The following is a 16469-nucleotide window of genomic DNA, read 5'->3' on the forward strand; positions in this document are numbered from 1 at the left end:
CAACAAAGCATCCATCTCCTCTAGAGGCGAAAGAGAAATTTTTGTTTACAAATTTGCAGATGTGCACTGCTACAAAACAATATGCCCTGACGTATTTCACAACATTTCTGTCGTTTCATACTGTTTCGTTATTTGCAGACACACTTTGCTAATCTTCCTTGGCACACTCTTCTTCAAACGGAGTTCCTTAATATCGCATCTTACGATAGTTTAAAATCAGTATGGAAGCATCTTTGTCACACGAGAAAGCTGGCAGGGGTAGCGACAAAAGAGCAAAAAATGAAGACAGCCAGAGTTCCCAGGCGGTCGCCGATCCGAATACTAACGTTGTTGCTTATCTTCGGTGATCGGACGAGAACGGCTGTTTTCTTTTTTTAATTTATCTATTTAGTTAGTTTTTCGAATTTAGCACTGCTACAAAACAGTTGGCTCTGACGCATTTCAAGGACACATCTGTCGATTCGTAGTGTTTCGTTATTTCCAACGACTTCCTAGCACTCTTCCTCCGCGCATTCTTGCTCAAACTGAGTTCATTACTGCAATTTCGTGTCTTACGTTTAGTACAGTACTTTAAAATGCTTGTGGAAGCATCTTTGTCACACCTGAAAGTTAGTATGAAAAAGAGGGCTGGCAGGTGTAGCGACCCAAAAATTAAAAAATGAGATAGAGCCAACAGCACCTTTTTTTTTTTTTTTTGTAACGTATATAAACTTTTATTTACAATTTTTAACAATTACATAGCTTTACATGAAATTGTATATTTTCTCGTTTTCAGTTCTGATTGTTCTTTTAGTAGTCTCTTGGCTGAGTTACAACACTTTTATTCACTGAGTGTCCTTTATTTAAATTTTTCCCTTCAATGTTTATGGTTTTTTTTTACATAAAAAGAAACTGCATTACTTCGATTTTTTTAATTGAATTTAAATTAATTTTAATTTTTTTTCCCGTATGGTATTTGAATACACCTATTTTGGCATGTTCGCTATGTGTTTGCCAAAGGCTAAAGGAGAATATGGGCCAGAATATCTATGTGCATAAATGATGAATGGGGAAGTTATTTAGTGTACTGTGTGAGAGTGGACGCAACAGTTCCACGGAAAATTTGGGGCAGAGAAAGTCTTAAGTTAGAATTATTGTAAATCGCAAAGGGGTATGCGACGTTTTGGCACATGATGCGACGAACTTTATAAATGTATATAACTATATCTATACACACGGATACATCAAAGGAATAAACACAAACAAACAACAAAAAAAACATACAAAAACAACAAAAAAAAGGATTATAGAAGAGAGAGAGAGAGAGAGAGAGGGGGAAAAAAAAACGTACCTTGAATGGAGATGGCGAGAGAACACATTAATTACATGAAATACACTGTTTGACATTTCGCTGTTACCTTGGAACACGTCTTGTATCCTTTGCACTAAATTAATAACTGATCATTTCCTTTTGCCTGCTTTATTTGGCTATTGGGCACTGTATGGCTATGATTGGCACACGTCACTCTCGCTTTGGCACTGCTACACGTACCCACTTTCACTGTGCGCGCATTTTCACAACACTTTCGCGATGCACCACTCTTGCCGTCGGGGCTTTGGAGGGATTGGTGGGCGACGTCCTCAGCGACTGGGTGTGGGTGTTGTGGGAGGGCGTCGGTCACGTCGTGTTGAAGGCGTCTCGGAAGGCGGCGTCCAGCGGGACCTGCAGGAAGTTCTGGAAGGTCTCTCGGTATTTGGATCGTTGTTTGGCCCTCCTGTGTTCCTCCCACAGGTCCGTGAGGAACTGCGCCTTGTCGGTCAGCCGTTTGGTGACGATGGCGTGTGCCGTCATGGCGATGATCCACATTGTGGCCAGGCGTTTTGCTTTGGGGAAAGGCTTCGCGTCCGGGACAGTGACAGCTGAGACATGTATCGCCCTCTCGTCGGTTCTGTTGATGTGGGCGATCATTCTTCTCGCTGCCGCCCATATTTCCCCGCTCTCTCTGCAGCCAAAACGATGTTCGATGGTGTCGGTCTGGTTGCAGAGCTCGCAGTTTGGGGATTCCCGCATTTTTATACGTGCCAGTTTTTCGTTTGTCGGCACTGTTTGGTGGATGATTTTATACCACGTGTCCCTGGCGTGCTCAGGAAGTGTCCGTTCCGAGACATTCTTCCAGACCTGTGGCCAGTCATTGTCTGGAAGTCTCGTCTCTATTTTGGACTTTCTTGCCTTCCCCCTCAGAGCGCTGTAGATGTTCCTCGCCGTTCTTTGCTGTGGGTTGGCAACGACCGCGGTGATATAACTCTTGTCGATTGCCATCTGTTTTATGTGCCGCAACTTGAATGGTATGTGCGTAGTGTCTACAGGAGCCTCTTCGGATTCAGGTTTATATTGGTTTATCAGGCTGGCCGTTATACTGTTGTTGTTCTGATTTGCCATTTTCATCGCACGGTGTAGAAGCAGTGCCGCGCATTTCGTCTTAACGTCAGTCAGACCGAGTCCGCCTTCGTCCCTTGACAGGAAACACGTCGCCTGGGAGACCTTGAAGATTTCCCGCCTCCACAGCAGGTAGTACGCCGCGCCTCCTATCGCTCGCGCAATTTCTGTCGGAGCACATAGTATTTGGGCCATGTACCACGCTTTCGACAGGATCGTTTCGTTTACCAACTGCACTCTTTGGCTCAGCGTCAGGCTCCGGTTGGCGTGTGTCCTCACGAGCCCTCTCGTCGTATTCAAGACGCTGCGCCAGTTTTGTGCTGCCATTTTCAGAGGGCACTGCTGCAGTTCCACTCCGAGTGCCGTATGGTTGTTTGTCACTCGGTACCACTGTCTCGCTGGTTGCAGTCTGCCGTTGCCTATTGGTAGTAGCACTGTCTTCCTCGGATTCATTTTGGCACCTGAAGCCTTTTCGAAGGATTCCATGATAGGCTGGATTATTTCTAGTTCTTCTTCGTTTTGGATGAATATGCCCATGTCGTCAGCATAGGCCGTGCATACGATGTTTGTTGCACCCATTGTGTATCCTCCGATTTCGGCTGTTAGTTTTCGTAGTAGTGGGTCAAGGGCTATTGTGAAAAGTGCCATCGATAATGGACATCCTTGCCTGACGGATCTTCCCAGTCTGATTGACTTGGAAGTCCATCCGTTTACTGTTATTTTTGAGGTGGCATTTGTAATGACGTTCTTGATTGTTCTTCCGAATTTTGGTCCGAATCCGAGGCGTGCGATAGTTTTCAGCAGGTACCGGTGACTGATCCTGTCGAAGGCCTTGTGGAAATCGACAGAGATTACGGCTGCGGGACTCCTCGTTGTTGCTGCGTGTGCTATGATGTCCCTGTATGTGCAGACGGCGTCGAAGATGTTCCTGCCAAGCACTGCACAGGTTTGCCATGGGCTAATGGCTTTCTTTAGAGCGACTTTGATGTTTGCAGCCAGGCACTTTGCTGCTATTTTGTAGTCCGAATTTAGAAGGGTTATTGGCCGAAAGTCTTCTATTTTGTTGGCTGCCTTCGTTTTGGGGAGCAGAATCACCGTCCCTTGCAGGAATTTTGAAGGCAATTCTGTCCCGTTCAGAACTTCATTTACTATTTCGGTGAGTATTCCTCCGACTGTGCCCCAGAGCGCAGTGTAGAATTGTGTTGGGATTCCGTCTGCGCCTGGTGCTCTTCCGTTTCTGCTGTCTTTGATGGCGGCTTTCACATCATCATCTGTGACGTTTTCGTTCAGTAGTGCCCGGTCTGCGTTGGTGAGGATCCGACGGGTTTCTTGCAGGATCCTCGCCATTTCTCCGTCGTCATTTTCTTCCCCTCGGAACAGGTCGTTGAAATGGTCTTCGACGTGGCTCAAGATGTCTTCCTTCGTCGTTAACCTGTTCCCGTCCTTGTCGACGAGTTGCCTTACTTGTTTGCTACTAGCCCTCTGTCTCTCCCTGTGCAGGTGGTGCAGCGTGGCAGGTTCATCTTCCATTTCGCCGTTTGTCTGGCTACGGGCGACGACTCCTCTCATTTTGTCTCTTTTCAGGCTCAGTATACGTGCCTTCAGTCTTCTGATCCGCGGCAGAAACAGTTCGTCGTCCGCAGGGGCTTCCATGGCGTCTCGTAGGCATCTAGTGTAGAAGTCTGCCGTGTTTCTTTTCCAGAAGGCCTTCTCAGCGCTGTGCCTGATCAGTTCCCGTCTTACTTGCGGTTTGGCGTGTTCTACCCACCACTCAGTAGTGGAATTGTATTCGCCTCGCCGCTCTCTGCATGCCTGGATCGTGTCGGCAATTTCCTGTTTCAGCTTCCCGTCCGTGAGGTGGCTTGTGTTTAGCTTCCACGTTCCTCTTCCTGCTGGAAGCTTGCTTCTCTGTAGACGGAGTTTGCACTGATAGGCACAGTGATCCGAGAAGATCACAGGGCAGACTTCTACTTGTGTCACAGAGGTGGCCATCTCTCTGTTTACGTACACTCTATCGATTCTGCTTCTGCCGTGGTTGTACAGGTACGTGAACACTGTGTGGTTTTGGTGTAGTATACGCCAGGTGTCCACTAATTTTAGACGCCTAACTAAATCCTGCAGTTCGGCGCATAAGTTGGGTACCGGGATCTGGTCTTCGGGTGAAATCACGCAGTTGAAGTCACCTGCCAGCACGACGTTGTTGCTGTGAACCAGTAGCTCGCAGATGTTCTCGTTGTAAAATTTGCTCCTGGCGCGCTTGTTTTCCGTTCCCGACGGAGCGTAAATGTTTACAAAATCAGTGTCTTCCACCTTCACCGCTATTCCGCGTCCGTCGGGCATCATCACGTCGCCGAATTCGAGGCCGTGCCTGATTAGTGTGGCAGTTCCGCAGCGAGTTTCTGCGTCGATGTTGCAGATGACTTCGTATCCCGGTACCTGTTCTATAGCCGTCGTAACCACCTCCTGTAGCATAGCCACGTCTGCGGCTTTGTGCTGCAGGAAGTCAATTAGTGCGTCTAATTTTAGTGCGGCGGTCATTCGGTTCACATTGCACCCGGTGTTCCCAGGCGGTCACCCATCCAAGTACTAACCGGGCCCGATGTTGCTTAACTTCGGTGATCGGACGAGAACCGGTGTATTTTTTTTTTTCTTTTTTTTTTATTTTTTTTTTATTTTTTTTTTTTTTTTTTTTCTTTTTAGCAAAATATGAAGACAGCCAGAGGTCCCAGACAGTCACCGATCCGAATACTAACGTTGTTGCTTAACTTGGGTGATCGGACGAAAACGGTTCATTTTTTTTTTTTTTTTTGATTTATTTAGTTAGTTTTCGGAATTTAGCGCTGCTACAAAACAGTAGGCTCTGACGCATTTCAAGAACACATCTGTCGATTCGTAGTGTTTCGTTATTTCCAACGAGTTCCTAGCACTCTTCCTCCGCGCATTCTTGCTCAAACTGAGTTCATTACTGCAATTTCGTGTCTTACGTTTAGTACGGTACTTTAAAATGCTTGTGGAAGCATCTTTGTCACACCTGAAAGTTAGTATGAAAAAGAGGGCTGGCAGGTGTAGCGACCCAAAAATTAAAAAATGAGACAGAGCCAACAGCACCCGGTGTTCCCAGGCGGTCACCCATCCAAGTACTAACCGGGCCCGATGTTGCTTAACTTCGGTGATCGGACGAGAACCGGTGTATTTTTTTTTCTTTTTTTTTCCTTGTTTTTTTTTTTTGTTTTTTTTTTTTTTTCTTTTTTTTTTTTTGTTTTTTTTTTTTTTGATCGGACGAGAACCGCTGTATTTTTTTTTTTTTTTCTTTTTTTTTTTTTTTTTTTAATGAAGACTAAAACTGGAACCTCATCCTATTACTCAGTTACTGTCTTCCTGTAACTTTGTCCATTTTATTACTTTTTCAAAAATAGTCTTACGTATACTTGTTTACAGGCTGGCACATAACAAAGATAGACAAATGAATGGAGACTGGTTATATTTCACCAGCTAACACTAACTATATATCTAAACTTAATTTTGATAAACCTGCGCGTAAGACGCAAATAAGGTCAGTGTGCGTATCATCAAAGCTCAATTGCGAGACTGAAAGACCATTGATACAAATAAAAGGGGCTCGGAATCATCTTACAGTTGTTTCGCATACGCATGATGCAATGCAGATGATAAGAAATTAGCAAAATATTCTTTGTGTTTATTACTATTTTTGATCTTACAATATTGGTCCCAAATATGAGTCAAAAAGGTGAGCCCATCGTGAATTTGCCGGTCAATAACGGCGTAAACAGTGTGGCCCAACAACCACACAGCAGTATTGTGTTTTGGCCGCGGGAAATATTTGAAATCAGGTACAATGACACTATCAACTGAGACGTGCGCCGGAGTAGTTCGCGTAATGAGAGCCACCATTATCTGGCAAGTCCTCCACACATCGGAAACAGCTTGGCATTGCAGACGGTGTTCTCTGGTGTCAGGCATGCCACATCTGCTACAGTTGGGGGACGCAAGAAGCTGAATATCGGCTAAACGCTGATTGGTGGGCAGTGTGTTGTTGACTAGTTTGTACCACAACGCAGACACATCGGACGGCAGAATACTGCTATTAACATTTGACCACACCTGCTTCCAGTTAACAGTAGGTAAGCGGACTTCCAATTTACTAAGGGGTGGTTGTCCCATCAATTCAATATAGAGTTGCCGTGCTGTCCTGTGTGGATTCGTGGCCGTGCGGAGGACGTAGCTTTTATTTAGAATATAGTCTCGTACAAAGGACATACGGTAAGGGATGTTGGCCACCGATACTGGGGCGCTTTCAGATTCTGGCCGATAAATTTCTAGCAGGGATGCTGTCGATCCATCGGGAAAGCCGGCCTGCATTTCAGCGGTGCGGTTGACGAGCAACGCTGCGCATTTGCGACTGAAGTCTACTAGCCAGAGTCCTCCATGTGACGGGTCCAAGACACAAACTGCTGCTCGCACTTTAAAAATTTCGTGGCGCCAGAGTAACCAGTATACTGCCTGAGATATAGCGCGTCCTATTTGTTTTGGCACGCTAAGCAGCTGCGCCATATACCACGCCTTGGAGAGAATAAAGGAGTTGATTAGTTTGACTTTCTGGTGCAAGTTAAGGTGCCGGGTTGCGTGGCATTTGCAGAGGCCTTTAATGGAGTTGAGAATTCTTCTCCAATTTCGTGCTTGCATATGCTGTGGGCACGCAGTTATGTCTAGACCCAATACTTGATGGTCTCTCACTATTCTGTACCATGGGCGGACAATATCGGTAGCTAGCACACCCAGTGGAAGTAGAACAGTTTTATTAGTATTTATCGCTGCTCCAGACGCCCTTTCATACTGATGAAGGGAGGCGCGTATCGAGTCTATGTCTGCTGTGTGGTCAATGAAAGCGCCTACGTCATCTGCGTATGCCACACATTTAAAGGAAGCATTGTGTATTTGTACACCTTTTGACGTCCTGCCTATTGTTCTGAGAAGCGGGTCTATGGCGATCACGAATAAGAACATTGACAGCGGACATCCTTGCCTGACAGAGCGGCAAATAGGGATCGGTTTAGTTTGCCATCCGTTTAATGTGACTATTGATCTTGCTCCCGTCAGAATATTTTCAATAATTTTGATAAATTCTCGGCCGAATCCCATTTTTGTCATGACCTGTAGCAAGTATTTGTGGCTTATGCGATCGAAAGCGTTCGCAAAGTCAATGGATAGAATAGCTGTCGATAATTTATGGACTGCCGTGTGAGCTACTATGTCTCGGTATAAGGACGCTGCGTGGAAAATATTGTGGTGTGTTACTCCGCACGTTTGGTAAGAGCTGATAGCTTTGTTCATGACTGGCTTCATCTTTGCTGCAAGGCACCTTGCAACTATTTTGTAGTCAGTATTGAGTAACGTGATGGGCCGGAAATCTTGGACACGACATGTATGTTGCGTTTTTGGGACGAGCACAACTCGACCTTCCAGAAATTTTGCGGGAATATCGGTGCCACGAATTATTTCATTTACTATGTCGGTGAGTTTTTGCCCAAAGATGTCCCAGTAGACCTGATAGAATTCGGTTGGCAGGCCATCAGGTCCCGGCGACTTTCCTTTAGAGCACGATTGTACAATAGGTTTTGTGTTCTGTACTGTCATCTCTGCTATCAACTGTTCTCGGTCTGCGTTCGAAATGTCAGTCTGCAGGTCGCATAACAAATAATTTAGCGCTACGTCGTCTGTCGCAACGTCTCGAAATAAGTCCGTGTAGTGGGCTGTAATATGTTGGAGAATGTCTGTTTTCCGCGTAAGGCGCTCGCCTGACGCAGTCGTTATCGATTCTACGTGTTTACGCCTTGCCCGTGTTTTTTCACGCGCGAGATGATAGGACGACGGTTCTTCGTCGTCCAGAGCGCACAAGGCGCGACTTCGGACCAAAATTCCTTTCGCCTTTTCGTTATGTATACGGAGAATCTTTGCTTTAATACGGTTTAAGCGGAGGCGGAGATTTTCATTTGGTCCGACGGGGGCGTTTAACGCGTCTTTGAGGCATTGTTGGTAAAATTCTGTTGTGCGCTGCGTCCAGAAGGATACCTCCTGGCTATAACATTGAGCAATCATCCTAATTTGCGGCTTTGCGTAGAAAGTCCACCACTCTAGTGCTGAGCTGTAGTTTTTCTCTTTCTGCAGGCAAAGCTGCCATACAGATTGCATTTTCGAGCGGAAGTCTCTCGCGGCAAGATGTTTTGTATTAAGCTTCCACAACCTGGGAGTAGGTGTTTCATTTGTACGCTGTAGGTGGATGGCAGCAACATAACCGCAGTGGTCGCTGAACGCGACAGGGATGATGTCTACACTATTTAGGTTGTTTGCAATCTGTTGAGAGACGTATATGCGGTCTATTCTGCTTGCTCCACTATTGTATATGTGCGTATACTGCGTTGTATGTGGGTGGAGGAGACGCCACGTGTCTCGCAGATCTTTGGCGGTCAACAGTTTCACTAATTCAGGACACATAGTGGCCGTAGGGTGCTGGTCGGATGGGTCTGTTACACAGTTAAAATCGCCACCGAGAATTATTGGACGTGTGGTGTCAAACAAGGGAACTATCTCGTGATTGAAAAATGCTGCGCGCATTCGTCTATTATCTGTCCCTGAGGGGGCGTAAATATTGATAAATCTCATGCTTTGTATATTGCACGCAATTGCGCGTCCGCTTGGCAACGTTTGGACATTGTCTGGCTGTAGGGAATTTTTATATAAAATCGCGGTACCGCATTTTATATTATTGTTAATGTTATAAATAACATCATATCCACTTATGTTATTGAGGATGTTTGCGGTAACTTCCTGAAGGAATATTATGTCAAAACGACTGTAATGTACAAAATCGACTAGGGATAAAATTTTGTGCACTGCAGAAATCCCGTTTATATTTAAGGTAAGAATAGATAAATCTTTTATTTGCGTATAACAGGCAGGCATTGGAAGTGGAGAAAGAAACAGAGAAACATTAGCTACGGGAGACGGGGTATAAATGGAGATAATTCATTCTGCGAATGGTTTGTTTTGTATGTGACGAGTATTGCAACCAAATTTTCAACCGAGTTTATACTCAAACATCTTCGGACCAAGCAGTACTGCGTTGTTGATCTGAGCGGGGAGGATCATTGTTGGTTTCCATCGGTACGTGCATATGTGGCGGATCGATTTGCATGGCATGGACAGCACGAATGTCGTCCGTCGGGACGTGGGCTGTGTGCCGAGCACGACACTCGTGCATTTCCTCTGCCTTTCTTTTAATTGGCGCTGATAATACAGCCTCAGTTGCGAGCGGTTGTACGCTGATTTCTTTCTCTTGCTTATTTAGAAATTCCCTTAGATGTCGAACAGTTGCGTCGCGCCGGCGATCTGCTTCTGTTTCATGCGACGCAACAGGGACAACTGTTACAGGGCATTGTTGATCGGATTTAGAAGTTGCATCCGAATTTCCGTTTCCACGGCCGCGTCTATGTTTCCTTTTCGAAGATTTATTCGGTGAATGGCTCACCGATCTCCTACTCGGGGATGGACTGGGGTCTTTACGAGAAACACGCTTTTCTGAGGGGACAGCAGCAGGGCTGCGTGCACTCTCTGAATTTTGCGTGTTGGTCGGAAAAATTTCTGATTCAGTATCGTCACTTTTTGGCGGCTCTGGGTGAACGTCAGCCACGACCGTAATGTTTGTCGCATTATTGCGGAGAGAATTTTCTGGAATGACGGCTTTTTCATCAATTTCTGTTATGTCCATGACATTGTCCGTGTTTGCCGGGGTCGCTGCCGATTCGCACGCAGCCTCTGTCACAGGGAGTGACGAGGGTCGAATCGGAGCAACACCCAACGCTACAGACGCATACGAGTTTTTCTGCGTTTGTGCGCTATCACCGCCGAGCGGGAGCTGCACAGGGCGACGTCTGTTCGGACAATTTTGTCGAAAGTGATCGGTTGCACTGCAGTACGAGCACGTCTGTGGCTGTCCATTGTACGATATAAAGGCCCTGTAGCCGCCTATGACTAGAAAGGACGGGATGTGCTGTTTCAGTTCAATAAGAACACTTCTTACTCCGTTGTAAACTTGTAGTCGGAAACCACTACCCCATTTCTCATTCGTCACTGAAAGCACATTCCCATACGGCATGAGACCACGAGCGATCATTTGCGTAGGTATTTCAAAGGGAAGATTGAAAATGCGAACTTGACGAATACCGTAACCCGCGTGGCACACGGTCACGTCGCAAACGCTTCCGTCACGATATTTAAACTTGCGTTTTCCACCGTTTTCCTGTACGATCTTTTCGCACATTTCCGGATCATTGAATTTCATAAACAGGGTTCCGGTAATAAAGTCCCACTGGACTCCGTACGTTTCGGTGTCGGTAAGACCGAGTTCGTCAATAATCCAGTCGTGAGCCTCGTATGCCGTAGGGCGTACAGCTTCCTTGTCGAAAATAACGTTCAATGTGTTCGATCTGTTTACGTTTTCCATATTCAAACCGTTACTTAACAACTACGCAAAAAACGCGCAAAAATGAGAAACTCGACAGCGGAACGCAACGCGGCGATGCCAACAGAGCGGCCGCTAGCCGTGCACTGACCAGCTATCAGAGGGCGGCTGAGCAAGATAACTGACAGTCGTAATTGAAACAGCATCTCTGGGCACGGACGTAGTATACACGGCTGCCGATTGCTTAACTTCGGTGATCGGACGAGAACCGGTGTATTCAACATGGTATGGCCGTTGGCGTCCTTATAATGTGGCCGCACGGCAGAGGAAGCCTTCGCCCCTTCTCCCAACACACGCAATCGCCGTTTTCCGTGGCACATTTGACGCAAAGCACGTCCTTCCACCGCCACGTGGGTGACACGCACAACACAGCTGCTCGTTGCACCGCCTGTCATTCGTTTGGTGCGTGCCGCCTCCGACACTCGCGGGAGACGCACCTTGTTCTTGTTATCCGGCGCAGGGCCGGGCGTCGGGGGTGACTGCGCGGGGTGTGGCAGTGTCCTGCTGGACCGGCGGAAGCTTTCTCACCTGGCTGACACGCGCCGCGCTTCCAGATATTTGCGTAATTTGCGCGTTGCATGTCCCGACTTTGCTCGACTGCCGCTCGCTGCCGCTCGGGTCGCGCTCCATATGACCGCACAAGCACGAGAAACATCTGCGAGATGGGCGCGGGCCGAACCGGCGTGTCCGAGACGCCGTGTGCGGCCGTTCGGAGCTACTAGAGTAGAGCAGCGCTGCGCTGGAAAGGTGCGAAAACACGGACAGAGGACACAGGAGGTTCAACAAAGCATCCATCTCCTCTAGAGGCGAAAGAGAAATTTTTGTTTACAAATTTGCAGATGTGCACTGCTACAAAACAATATGCCCTGACGTATTTCACAACATTTCTGTCGTTTCATACTGTTTCGTTATTTGCAGACACACTTTGCTAATCTTCCTTGGCACACTCTTCTTCAAACGGAGTTCCTTAATATCGCATCTTACGATAGTTTAAAATCAGTATGGAAGCATCTTTGTCACACGAGAAAGCTGGCAGGGGTAGCGACAAAAGAGCAAAAAATGAAGACAGCCAGAGTTCCCAGGCGGTCGCCGATCCGAATACTAACGTTGTTGCTTATCTTCGGTGATCGGACGAGAACGGCTGTTTTCTTTTTTTAATTTATCTATTTAGTTAGTTTTTCGAATTTAGCACTGCTACAAAACAGTTGGCTCTGACGCATTTCAAGGACACATCTGTCGATTCGTAGTGTTTCGTTATTTCCAACGACTTCCTAGCACTCTTCCTCCGCGCATTCTTGCTCAAACTGAGTTCATTACTGCAATTTCGTGTCTTACGTTTAGTACAGTACTTTAAAATGCTTGTGGAAGCATCTTTGTCACACCTGAAAGTTAGTATGAAAAAGAGGGCTGGCAGGTGTAGCGACCCAAAAATTAAAAAATGAGATAGAGCCAACAGCACCCGGTGTTCCCAGGCGGTCACCCATCCAAGTACTAACCGGGCCCGATGTTGCTTAACTTCGGTGATCGGACGAGAACCGGTGTATTTTTTTTTTTTTTTTTTTGTTTTTTTTTTTTTTTCGATGTTGCTTAACTTCGGTGATCGGACGAGAACCGGTGTATTTTTTTTTTTTTTTTTTGTTTTTTTTTTTTTTTTTTTTTTTTTTCCAACGAGTTCCTAGCACTCTTCCTCCGCGCATTCTTGCTCAAACTGAGTTCATTACTGCAATTTCGTGTCTTACGTTTAGTACGGTACTTTAAAATGCTTGTGGAAGCATCTTTGTCACACCTGAAAGTTAGTATGAAAAAGAGGGCTGGCAGGTGTAGCGACCCAAAAATTAAAAAATGAGACAGAGCCAACAGCACCCGGTGTTCCCAGGCGGTCACCCATCCAAGTACTAACCGGGCCCGATGTTGCTTAACTTCGGTGATCGGACGAGAACCGGTGTATTTTTTTTTTCTTTTTTTTTCCTTGTTTTTTTTTTTTGTTTTTTTTTTCTTTTTTTTTTGTTTTTTTTTTTTTTTTTGATCGGACGAGAACCGCTGTATTTTTTTTTTTTCTTTTTTTTTTTTTTTTTTTTTTTTTTAATGAAGACTAAAACTGGAACCTCATCCTATTACTCAGTTACTGTCTTCCTGTAACTTTGTGTATTCAACATGGTATGGCCGTTGGCGTCCTTATAATGTGGCCGCACGGCAGAGGAAGCCTTCGCCCCTTCTCCCAACACACGCAATCGCCGTTTTCCGTGGCACATTTGACGCAAAGCACGTCCTTCCACCGCCACGTGGGTGACACGCACAACACAGCTGCTCGTTGCACCGCCTGTCATTCGTTTGGTGCGTGCCGCCTCCGACACTCGCGGGAGACGCACCTTGTTCTTGTTATCCGGCGCAGGGCCGGGCGTCGGGGGTGACTGCGCGGGGTGTGGCAGTGTCCTGCTGGACCGGCGGAAGCTTTCTCACCTGGCTGACACGCGCCGCGCTTCCAGATATTTGCGTAATTTGCGCGTTGCATCCTCGCCTGTCGTGTCCCCTCCCCTTCCGTCCCGACTTGTCCCGACTGCCGCTCGCTGCCGCTCGGGTCGCGCTCCATATGACCGCACAAGCACGAGAAACATCTGCGAGATGGGCGCGGGCCGAACCGGCGTGTCCGAGACGCCGTGTGCGGCCGTTCGGAGCTACTAGAGTAGAGCAGCGCTGCGCTGGAAAGGTGCGAAAACACGGACAGAGGACACAGGAGGTTCAACAAAGCATCCATCTCCTCTAGAGGCGAAAGAGAAATTTTTGTTTACAAATTTGCAGATGTGCACTGCTACAAAACAATATGCCCTGACGTATTTCACAACATTTCTGTCGTTTCATACTGTTTCGTTATTTGCAGACACACTTTGCTAATCTTCCTTGGCACACTCTTCTTCAAACGGAGTTCCTTAATATCGCATCTTACGATAGTTTAAAATCAGTATGGAAGCATCTTTGTCACACGAGAAAGCTGGCAGGGGTAGCGACAAAAGAGCAAAAAATGAAGACAGCCAGAGTTCCCAGGCGGTCGCCGATCCGAATACTAACGTTGTTGCTTATCTTCGGTGATCGGACGAGAACGGCTGTTTTCTTTTTTTAATTTATCTATTTAGTTAGTTTTTCGAATTTAGCACTGCTACAAAACAGTTGGCTCTGACGCATTTCAAGGACACATCTGTCGATTCGTAGTGTTTCGTTATTTCCAACGACTTCCTAGCACTCTTCCTCCGCGCATTCTTGCTCAAACTGAGTTCATTACTGCAATTTCGTGTCTTACGTTTAGTACAGTACTTTAAAATGCTTGTGGAAGCATCTTTGTCACACCTGAAAGTTAGTATGAAAAAGAGGGCTGGCAGGTGTAGCGACCCAAAAATTAAAAAATGAGATAGAGCCAACAGCACCCGGTGTTCCCAGGCGGTCACCCATCCAAGTACTAACCGGGCCCGATGTTGCTTAACTTCGGTGATCGGACGAGAACCGGTGTATTTTTTTTTTTTTTTTTTTTGTTTTTTTTTTTTTTCGATGTTGCTTAACTTCGGTGATCGGACGAGAACCGGTGTATTTTTTTTTTTTTTTTTTTGTTTTTTTTTTTTTTTTTTTTTTTTTTCCAACGAGTTCCTAGCACTCTTCCTCCGCGCATTCTTGCTCAAACTGAGTTCATTACTGCAATTTCGTGTCTTACGTTTAGTACGGTACTTTAAAATGCTTGTGGAAGCATCTTTGTCACACCTGAAAGTTAGTATGAAAAAGAGGGCTGGCAGGTGTAGCGACCCAAAAATTAAAAAATGAGACAGAGCCAACAGCACCCGGTGTTCCCAGGCGGTCACCCATCCAAGTACTAACCGGGCCCGATGTTGCTTAACTTCGGTGATCGGACGAGAACCGGTGTATTTTTTTTTTCTTTTTTTTTCCTTGTTTTTTTTTTTGTTTTTTTTTTTCTTTTTTTTTTTGTTTTTTTTTTTTTTGATCGGACGAGAACCGCTGTATTTTTTTTTTTTCTTTTTTTTTTTTTTTTTTTTTTTTTTAATGAAGACTAAAACTGGAACCTCATCCTATTACTCAGTTACTGTCTTCCTGTAACTTTGTGTATTCAACATGGTATGGCCGTTGGCGTCCTTATAATGTGGCCGCACGGCAGAGGAAGCCTTCGCCCCTTCTCCCAACACACGCAATCGCCGTTTTCCGTGGCACATTTGACGCAAAGCACGTCCTTCCACCGCCACGTGGGTGACACGCACAACACAGCTGCTCGTTGCACCGCCTGTCATTCGTTTGGTGCGTGCCGCCTCCGACACTCGCGGGAGACGCACCTTGTTCTTGTTATCCGGCGCAGGGCCGGGCGTCGGGGGTGACTGCGCGGGGTGTGGCAGTGTCCTGCTGGACCGGCGGAAGCTTTCTCACCTGGCTGACACGCGCCGCGCTTCCAGATATTTGCGTAATTTGCGCGTTGCATCCTCGCCTGTCGTGTCCCCTCCCCTTCCGTCCCGACTTGTCCCGACTGCCGCTCGCTGCCGCTCGGGTCGCGCTCCATATGACCGCACAAGCACGAGAAACATCTGCGAGATGGGCGCGGGCCGAACCGGCGTGTCCGAGACGCCGTGTGCGGCCGTTCGGAGCTACTAGAGTAGAGCAGCGCTGCGCTGGAAAGGTGCGAAAACACGGACAGAGGACACAGGAGGTTCAACAAAGCATCCATCTCCTCTAGAGGCGAAAGAGAAATTTTTGTTTACAAATTTGCAGATGTGCACTGCTACAAAACAATATGCCCTGACGTATTTCACAACATTTCTGTCGTTTCATACTGTTTCGTTATTTGCAGACACACTTTGCTAATCTTCCTTGGCACACTCTTCTTCAAACGGAGTTCCTTAATATCGCATCTTACGATAGTTTAAAATCAGTATGGAAGCATCTTTGTCACACGAGAAAGCTGGCAGGGGTAGCGACAAAAGAGCAAAAAATGAAGACAGCCAGAGTTCCCAGGCGGTCGCCGATCCGAATACTAACGTTGTTGCTTATCTTCGGTGATCGGACGAGAACGGCTGTTTTCTTTTTTTAATTTATCTATTTAGTTAGTTTTTCGAATTTAGCACTGCTACAAAACAGTTGGCTCTGACGCATTTCAAGGACACATCTGTCGATTCGTAGTGTTTCGTTATTTCCAACGACTTCCTAGCACTCTTCCTCCGCGCATTCTTGCTCAAACTGAGTTCATTACTGCAATTTCGTGTCTTACGTTTAGTACAGTACTTTAAAATGCTTGTGGAAGCATCTTTGTCACACCTGAAAGTTAGTATGAAAAAGAGGGCTGGCAGGTGTAGCGACCCAAAAATTAAAAAATGAGATAGAGCCAACAGCACCCGGTGTTCCCAGGCGGTCACCCATCCAAGTACTAACCGGGCCCGATGTTGCTTAACTTCGGTGATCGGACGAGAACCGGTGTATTTTTTTTTTTTTTTTTTTTGTTTTTTTTTTTTTTCGATGTTGCTTAACTTC

This window comes from Schistocerca americana, unplaced genomic scaffold (assembly GCF_021461395.2).
Source record: "Schistocerca americana isolate TAMUIC-IGC-003095 unplaced genomic scaffold, iqSchAmer2.1 HiC_scaffold_271, whole genome shotgun sequence".
NCBI lineage: Eukaryota > Metazoa > Arthropoda > Insecta > Orthoptera > Acrididae > Schistocerca > Schistocerca americana.